Source organism: Macaca fascicularis, chromosome 10, assembly GCF_037993035.2.
Source record: "Macaca fascicularis isolate 582-1 chromosome 10, T2T-MFA8v1.1".
NCBI lineage: Eukaryota > Metazoa > Chordata > Mammalia > Primates > Cercopithecidae > Macaca > Macaca fascicularis.
Genome location: NC_088384.1, coordinates 86,712,550 through 86,721,268, shown reverse-complemented (window position 1 = coordinate 86,721,268; position 8,719 = coordinate 86,712,550). Strand labels below are relative to the sequence as shown.

General features: G+C 49.4%; 1 long non-coding RNA gene across 1 annotated transcript in view; it reads left to right on the top strand.

Annotated features, from left to right (window-relative positions):
- The window catches only part of LOC135965623 (uncharacterized), a 46,344-nt gene that overhangs the window by 24,444 nt on the left and 13,181 nt on the right, over positions 1–8,719 (top strand). The gene's annotated exons all lie outside the window — the stretch shown is intronic.

Sequence of the window (8,719 nt, the reverse complement as noted above, 5' to 3'; positions counted from 1 at the left end):
AAGAACAGAGTGTGCACTGGCCAGCAGCGACCCTCCCGCCTCCAGTCCTCTCCCTCTCCCCCAGTTCTGAAGTGGCCAGGGTGGACACTCAGCTTTAACTAGAGTAAGTCTCCCCTCCCCCCTGCTCGGGCTCCCACTGGAGCCCCCTATTGGGTTTGGGGTTCAACTTTCTTCTTCCAGAACTGGTTGGGGGGGGAGCAAGTCCCCCACGTCGATGGCTGGCCGCGCTCAGTTGGTCCTGTTCCGGTGCCTAGCTCAGGCGGGCGCTGCAAGAGGAAGTGAAAATCGTCCAGTAATTAATTTTCCTCCTGCCGGGGGGTGGTGGTTTTGACACATCCGAGGCTGTGTCTTTCCCTGAAGCGGGGAGCAGACAATAGAGACACGTGGACTGGGAAGGGAGAGGGGGGAAGGGAGGGGGAGCGGGGCTCCTGCTGGAACTCTTTGCAGGTCAGCTCCTTTGTCTCTAAAAGGATCTGAGCAGACCCTCCACCCCCAGTCGGACCCAAACCTAGGGGAGCCCCCATATCTTGGCAGGACCAAGGAGCAGGAGAACTCAGTCCCCTGCCCAGAGACTGCTGGGCAAAGCCCCATGGTGGTAGACCAGCTTCAGCAAGTGTGGGATGGCCAGTGCACAAGAGTCCCAGAATCAGACTCTAGGAATGCCAGGCTCTCACTGTCAATGGAATTCTGTTTATGAGATGCAAGGCTGGTGGAATGGGGATGTCCTTTTGGGACTGGGTCATCCAATACCAGTTTGCAGGCTAAGACCTAGAGAGGGCTTGGAGGTGCTTGAGGTCATGCAGTGAGTCAGCAGCAATTGCCAGAGACCTCAGTGGCCTCCGGGCACCGCTGAATCAGGGCCTATCATTGTCCTCGAGGTGTAGCCCAGAAGTCTCAGAATAAAACTGGGGCCCCTTGTGGTGGCTCAAGCCTGTAATCCCAGCATTTTGGGAGGCTGAGGCAGGGGGATCACTTGAGGCTAGGAGTTTGAGACCAGCCTGGGCAACATAGTGAGACCTCATCTCTACAAATAGTTAAAAATAAATTAGCCAAGTGTGGTGGTGCACACATGTGGCCTTAGCTACTTGGGAGGATGTGGTGGTAGGATCACTTGGGCCTGGGAATTTGAGGCTGCAGTGAGCTGTAATGGCACCATTGCAATTCAGCCTGGATGAAAGAGCGAGACCCTATCTCCAAAATACTACTACTACTACTAATGATAATAATAATAAATTAGAGTTTCCAGTGCAGGATCTCTTGGCCTTGAATATTTTCAAAAGACGTAAAGATGCAAGGATGTGTAAACTGAAGGTTTACCGTTGAATTTACCCTGTATGGTTTTAGATTGTTTTCCCTGACCCAAATAAGGAATTAAGGCAGTTTACTCCCTATATATAAACATTGAAAAACATATTGCAAGTCCAAAAAAAATGGGGGCCCCTGATTTTGTCAAGGCCCTGCATGATCTAGAAGTCCCCCACCATCTTTCCTGTTGCATTGCCTCATATCTTGCCCATGTGATTTTTTTTTTTTTTTTTTTTTTGAGATCGAGTTTCACTCTTGTTGTCCAGGCGGGAGTGCAATGGCATGATCTCGGCTCACTGCAACTGCCGCCTCCCGGGTTCAAGCGATTCTCCTATCTCAGCCTCCTAAGTAGCTGGGATTACAGGTGTGCACCACCACACCTGGCCAATTTTTTGTCTTTTTAGCAGAGATGGGGTTTCACCATGTTGCCCATGGGACTTTTTTAAACCTCTGTCACTGAGAGTTGAGGTGACCACACCCTTGACTCAGGGCATGCCCATACATTCTCTGCTCCAGCCACAGGTGCCTACTGGTTCTTTGGGCTTGCTGTTCTCTTGACCTGCATACCGTTTCCAATGCCCAGAGTCCTTCCTTGCACTTCACCCTAGGAAACCCCTACTTGTCCTCAAGACTCAGCCGAGGTGTCACTTCCTCCAGGAGGTGTCCCTGACTTCCATCATTGTAGGCTGGGCCAACTCACCCACTGGTCCCTGAGCTTCATGAGGACAAAGACTGTGTCCTATGTATGGCTCAACACACTCTTAACAGTGTGCACTAGGGTCTTCCAGCTCCCCTACTTACTAGCCATAGGTCCTTGGACAAGTTACTCAACTGCTCTGTGCCTCGGTTTCCCCACTTATAAAATGGGAATAATAATTGTCACTACCTAAGGGTTGTTGGGAGCTTTAGAAGAGTTGCAACATATAAATGGCTTGGAATGGTGACTGGCATATGGTAGGAGCTCAATGAGTGAGGGTTCTATACATGCAGTTTTGCCTGTAGCATGCGGCACTCATTTGTTACATGTTAGTGGGATTCTGTTTAATGAGTGGTGAACTAGGCATCTCTGGTCCCTGCTTTCTTGCAGCTGATCTTGCAGCTGTCCATCCATTGAGTGGATGGACACCAAGCAAGAAAATCCTTAAATCAATGATATATTTTCAGATAGTTGTCCAGGGCTGTGAGGAACATAAAACAGGGTGAGATGATGGAGAGTCATGGTGCCTTTAGACAGGGTGACCAGCAAGGGTCTCCTGGGAGAGGTGGCATGTGAGCCTAGACTTGAGCCAGCCATAGAAGGAGCCCAGGAAAGACTGCTCCAGGCAGAGGCTTGACAAGTTCAAAGGCTCGAGGCAGGAATGAGCTTGGGCAGCTGAGGACAGCAAGAAGGGAAGGAAGATGAGTTCAACACATCAGCAGGGCCAGACCCAGAGATTACTCCATAAATCCCAAATGAATGAGTGAATGAAAGAATGAATGAGTATACGGGTGAGATTCAGCGTATAATTATAGCTTATAACTGTGACTAAGTAGACCTATTGGTTGGAGAATAACTTTTCACTGTTTGCATAGAGGAAGTTGCTTATTTGTTCAGTCACTGACAATTGTTTGTGGTGTAGCCATATTTTTGAGTCTGTGCTGAGTACTGGGATCTCTGTCCTCTAGGGGTGCCTAGTTCACTGTGGGTAAATAAGGCAAGTGGGTGTCATCTAGCTCACCTCCACCTGCCTGATGGTTCTACCTCTCCAACCTCACACTTAAGAGATGGCAAAATGGAGCCCAGAGTCCTTAACAAGGAATTTAGGTCACAGCAACTTGGGACAGAGCTGGGACTGGACTGTTCTCACTGGGCAAGATAGTGATCCACCCCCTAACTGATCAAAGGAAGCCCCACGGAAATTATGTATTGATAGGTGCTGTAGCCCACTAATGTCAGGTTGAGGATAAAACCGCAGGTCTCTGACCACAAGCTGGAAGGTGGTGTGGGTGCATTTAGCAGATAAGAAGAAACTTTTAGCCCAGGAGATGAGGTTCCAAAATACTTTCAGTGGGGAAGAGGCCTTAAGCATGGATGAAATACACAATGGCCAGCAGAATTTCATCACTAGGACACCAGGAAGGGCCTTCAGTCTCCCAAGCCTCCCCCACCCCAGCTTACTGGTTTCAGAAAGTTCACTGTTGGGAATTAATTTCTCTAAGTCACATGAAATAACGAAATAACTTTTATTCCCAAGGATGTTCGCTGCAGCATCAGAGACGGGAATGAAAACCCTGGATTGGAGAAAGCAAGGAGAGGGTTGTGAAGAAGACATTCGCTCCATGTAGTATTCTGCAGCCATTAAACATTCTCATATGGGGAGATAAGCTCATAGAATATGTTAAGTGAGGGGTGCAGAATGCAGAAATCTTACAGCACGTTCACAACCTTGAACCAAAACAAAAATAAACTCACACAAAAGAGTGAAATAAGGGTCTGGAACTATGGGGTTTCCTCCTCCCTTCTTTTTGCATTTTCCAAAAAGATCATAAAATATTTCAGTTCAGCTGGGTGCTGTGGCTCACGCCTGTAATCCCAGCACTTTGGGAGGCCGAGGCAGGCGGATCACGAGGTCAAGAGATCGAGACTATCCTGGCCAACATTGTGAAACCCCATCTCTACTAAAAATATAAAAATTAGCTGGGCATGGTGGTGCGCGACTGTAGTGTCAGCTACTTGGGAGGCTGAGGCAGGAGAATCTCTTGAACCTGATACGTGGAGGTTGCAGTGAGCTGAGATTGCACCACTGCACTCCAGCCTTGTGACAGAGCGAGACTCCATCTCAGAAAAAACAAAAAAAAAGTCAGTTCAACAAATATTTATCTTGAGCACTTGCTAACTGTCACTTACTTCCAAATAGAAGGAATGATGAAGTTTAGTAAACCATGTCAGGATGTTCACTATTCATTCTGACTTTTGGGAAGATGGCATTGTGAATTTTCTCAATGGCGATAATAATTATTAGTACATCGCCAGCAACATTACAGAGTCACCCCACATACCTGGCACTATGCTAAGCACTTTCCCTTTGGAGAAGTTGACCTTGCCTGGGGCTTTAGATTGAGGGGGATTTGGAGTCAGGCTATTTTCAGTTTAAATTCCTGCTCTGCCATTTCCCAACTGTGTAATTCTCTGTGCCTCCGTTTTCTCATCTGTAAAATGGATGTATAAATTGGGCCTGTCTCACAAGGTTGCAGTGAGGATTAAATGATAATATACGCATAAAGTGCTTAGAGCAGTGCCTGCCACACAATAACGTGATAAATGTTGACTGTTGTTATTTATATATCCTCACGCATCTAAGCCTTACCATGGCCTCATGGGAGAAGGTGCTGTTATTGAAATGACTGGTTCATGGCTACATGGTCACTGTGCAGAGGAGCTAGAGAGTGTCCCATGTCTTCATGGCCTACTGCCTTCCTGCCCAGGAGCCCCAGGTCTTGGCATAATAGGTCTAGCTGGCTGCAGGCTTGGCCTTCTCTGGCCTACCTAGTCTGCTCTGGCATCTTCCATATTTTAACTGTGCCCTGCCCATCAGGAAGGAGGGCAGCTACCAGGGTCTAGGTGTGAGTCTCAGGGCTGTGTGACCCTAGGTAGCTGGCAGAGCCACCCTGGGCCTCACCCTGCACATCCATAAACAGGGGTTGGGGCATCCTGTGATTCACTGGCTTAACTCTATGGGGTCAGGAAGGAGCACTGACTGACCTGTGAGTCAGGAGCCCAGTTCCAGCCCTGGTTCTGCTCCCTCTGCCCTTCCCTTTGGGCCCCAGCTTTCTTGTCTGTCAAATGGGAATGGGACAAGATGGTCCCTGAGCTGCTGTCCAGACCCGGTAATGGAATTCTGTATGAATTCCAAGGAGGAAAGTAGCCACAAATGCATCCGCTCCACGCTGATGGGGCTCTTTCTCTGGTAAGCTTCACTTACTCTGCCATTTCTCCAGTGTATTTTATCAGACCCACCTCCTCTGAGCCAAAGAAAAGAGGGTAGGAGAAGGATGAAACAAACTCACAGCTCTGTTCACTCAGGCTCATCACAGAGATGACTTGCCCAAGGGCATGTGGCAGGTCCTCTGAAATTTGAGGAAGGCTGTGTTCTCTTTTGTGTCATTTTGGTCCTCCGGGAAGCAGATGTGAAAACGGAGGTGTAAGTGTAAGAGATTTATTGAAAAAACCCCGTGAGAAATGGAGGCGAGCCTTCAAAACAGGATGCAGGTCTGATACTGTGAAAGCAGAGGTGGAATAAAGAAAGATTGGGGAAGAGGGAGCTCAGGCCATGGTGCAGGTCTAAGGAAGTCCTGGCCAACCCAACAGGGAGCTCCTGTGCAAAGATTTCCTATAGAGGAGTCCCATACTCGACAGAAGGGCAGGCGCTAGTTTTCTACCATGCTCAGTCATCAGCCGGGCTGTCTTGGAAGAGTGGCTGCGCTGGGACACTGTGGCAGATTGCGAAGGTGTTGCAGCTGGAGGCTCTCAGTGACTGTAGTCCAGAGAAGATCTGAGTGGCACCTCCCTAAGGCTGCCACATGTTTTTCTTTATTCATTTAATAGACACTTACAGAACTCTGGGCCATGTGCCAGTTACTGATCTATGCACTTTACAAATATTAGTCAATCCTTACCCTCGCCTTTTGAGGCAGATGGTATTTTTAGCCCCATTTTATAGAGGGAGAAACTGAGCACAGAGAGGTTAAGTAAGTTGCCCAAGGTTTCACAGCCAGTAGGTGATAAGCCACAAATCCAACCCAGGCAAGCTGCTTGGAGGCTGTGCTCTGACCACTCCACCACACTGCCCCCTCTCCAGCTGCAAATGCCTTAGTGGCAATTTCTGGGAATATTTCCATTTTCATTTCTCATTGGCTCAGGACCTCACAGCCTTAACAGACTTTAGGAAGGGGCCTACTGTGGTGGTTGGGGGCATGTAGTAGCTTCAGGGTCCCAGCAAGCCCTGAAGCTACTACCTTGCTCCCTCAAAGACTTCCACCTCAATGCGTTTGCATATACTGTTCCCACTGCTCAGAGCGCTCTTCCATCCCTTCCTTGCCTAGGCAACCCCTCCTCCCATCGCTCCCTTGCCTGACCCCAGGATCTAGCCCACGATAGGGGTGATATGTGATGGAAAGGAGCTAGTTGACATTTATTGAGCACTTATTATGTGCTAGGAGTCAAGTCCAGCTCTTTACGTAGATTGCCTCACTTAACCATCATAACAACCTGTGAGTGTGGCCCATGGCTATCCCCATTTTACAGATGAGGAAACCAAGGCTCACAGAGGCAAGATGACTTGCCCAAGGAGACCCAGCTAGGAATCAGTGGTATCAGTATTTAAAACAGGCTGCCTGGCTACAAAGCCCTGATCTTAAACCTTCCCTCTAAGAGGGCAAAAGGTACCAATGCTGGGGTGGGTAGGCGAGGGCCCTCCAAGGAATGTCTCTCCCCTCCCCGCTGCCAGGGCTGACAGGTCCTTGAGTGGGATTCCATATCTGCTCCATTCATTGCCGCACCTCCATCATCTACCCAGTGCTGGGTAAATAGTAAGTGCTCAGTAAATACATCAATTGAATGGATGAATAAACTGGTGAGTGAAAAACCTTTTTGTGACCTGCAGTCGCCTTGGTCCCCTTTGACCAGAACTAGGTTGATGTGTCAACCCTCAAGATTTCCCTCTATTTTGGGTGATAATTAGATTTCTGTCCTGACTGTTACAGACACTGATATTCCTCCATTAAAATGTCTTTCTTTCAGACTGGGTCAGGTTGCTCATGCCTGTAATCCCAACATTTCGGGAGGCCGAGGCGGGCGGATCACCTGAGTTCAGGAGTTCAAGACCAGCCTGGCCAACATGGTGAAACCCTGTCTCTACTAAAAATACAAAAATTAGCTGGGCATGATGGCGCATGCCTGTGATCCCAGCTACTTGGGAGGCTAAGGCAGGAGAATCGCTTGAATCTGGGAGGTGGAGGTTGCAGTGAGCCAAGACTTCGCCACTCCACTCCAGCCTAGGTGATGGAGTGAGACTCTGTCTTTAAAAAAAAGAAGGAAAGAAAAAAAGTCTTTCTTTCAAAGTTGGAGACATCCCTAAACATTCTAACTCTTGTCCCCAACAAGGTCCCATCTTAAGCAGGTCTCTGAAACCTCTGGAAGAAGGAATTGGCTGTCAGGAGTCTGATCAACAGGCTCCCTGCAGGGTCAGGGGATTTGGGGTAGGCCTCTGGCATGGTTTAGGGGTGGGCTAGCTAAAAGCCCCTAGACAAGAGCCCACCATTCAAGCAAGTGGGATAACTCAGCGTTTGGGCCTGGGTCACCCTGAGCCAAGTTTTATTTTTTATTTTGTAGAGACAGGGTCTTGCTCTCATCCAGGCTGTTGTGCAGTGGTGTGATCATGGCTTATTGCGGCCTTGAACTCCTAGGGTCAAGTGGTCCTCCTCCCTCAGCCTCCTGAGCAACTGGGACTACAGGTGCATGCCACCATGACCTGGCTAATTTTTAAACTTTTGTAGAGATGGGATTTTGCTATGTTTCCAAGGCTGGTCTCAAACTCTTGGCCTCAAGTGATCCTCACACCTCAGCCTCCTAAAGTGCTGGGATTATAGATGTGAGCCACTGTACCTGACTGAGCCAAATTTTAATCCCGGCTCTGCCTCTTCAAGCCGGTTGGCCCTGGGCAAGTTACTTTGCCTCTTTGCAGCTCTATGTCATCTCTGTAAACAGAGGCCAGTGGGAGCACCTGCTAAGTAGGGCTATAGGAGACTTCATGTATAGTTAGCCCTTGGTAAATGGGAGCTCTACTTGAAGGGCCTTTGAGATATCAGCATTGTCTCCTCCCCACCCCCACTTGACAGTTGTGGAACCTGAGGCATGGGACAGGGAAATGCTTTCCTGGAACATTCAGGCTCCCTGCCAAGTCAGGACGGGTTTCCTCACTCCAAGGTGGCCTCTCTTGCCTCCCTCTCTTCCCCACCAGCCGAGCTCAGAACCATGCCTGGCAGATGCTGAGGCGGCATTGGAGCTGCAGAGTTGGCATTTCCGGGCTCCCAGGACTCCTGGCACAGAGGAATCAACCCCTCTCAGCACCTCCGGCTCTGCCTCCTGCTCCCTGCCTCTGCTCATACACCAGCTGGGACTCATCAGCTTCTAGAGAAAGCCAGGAGGTGGCCCAGGTGCATGGAGGCAGGGGGCTGTCAATATTGACCTGCGCTTGACCCCAGACTTTGCGGGTGGACAGGTTGCTAAGGAGTCAGAATGTCCACATGCCCCTAGTGCTCATCTTCCTAGCCTCCCATCTCACCTGGCTGCAGAGGGAGAGGGGGAGCACAGGAGTTGAAAGCGTGGATGATCTGGGTTCACTTCGGCTACTTACCAACAAGTTATCCAGCCTGG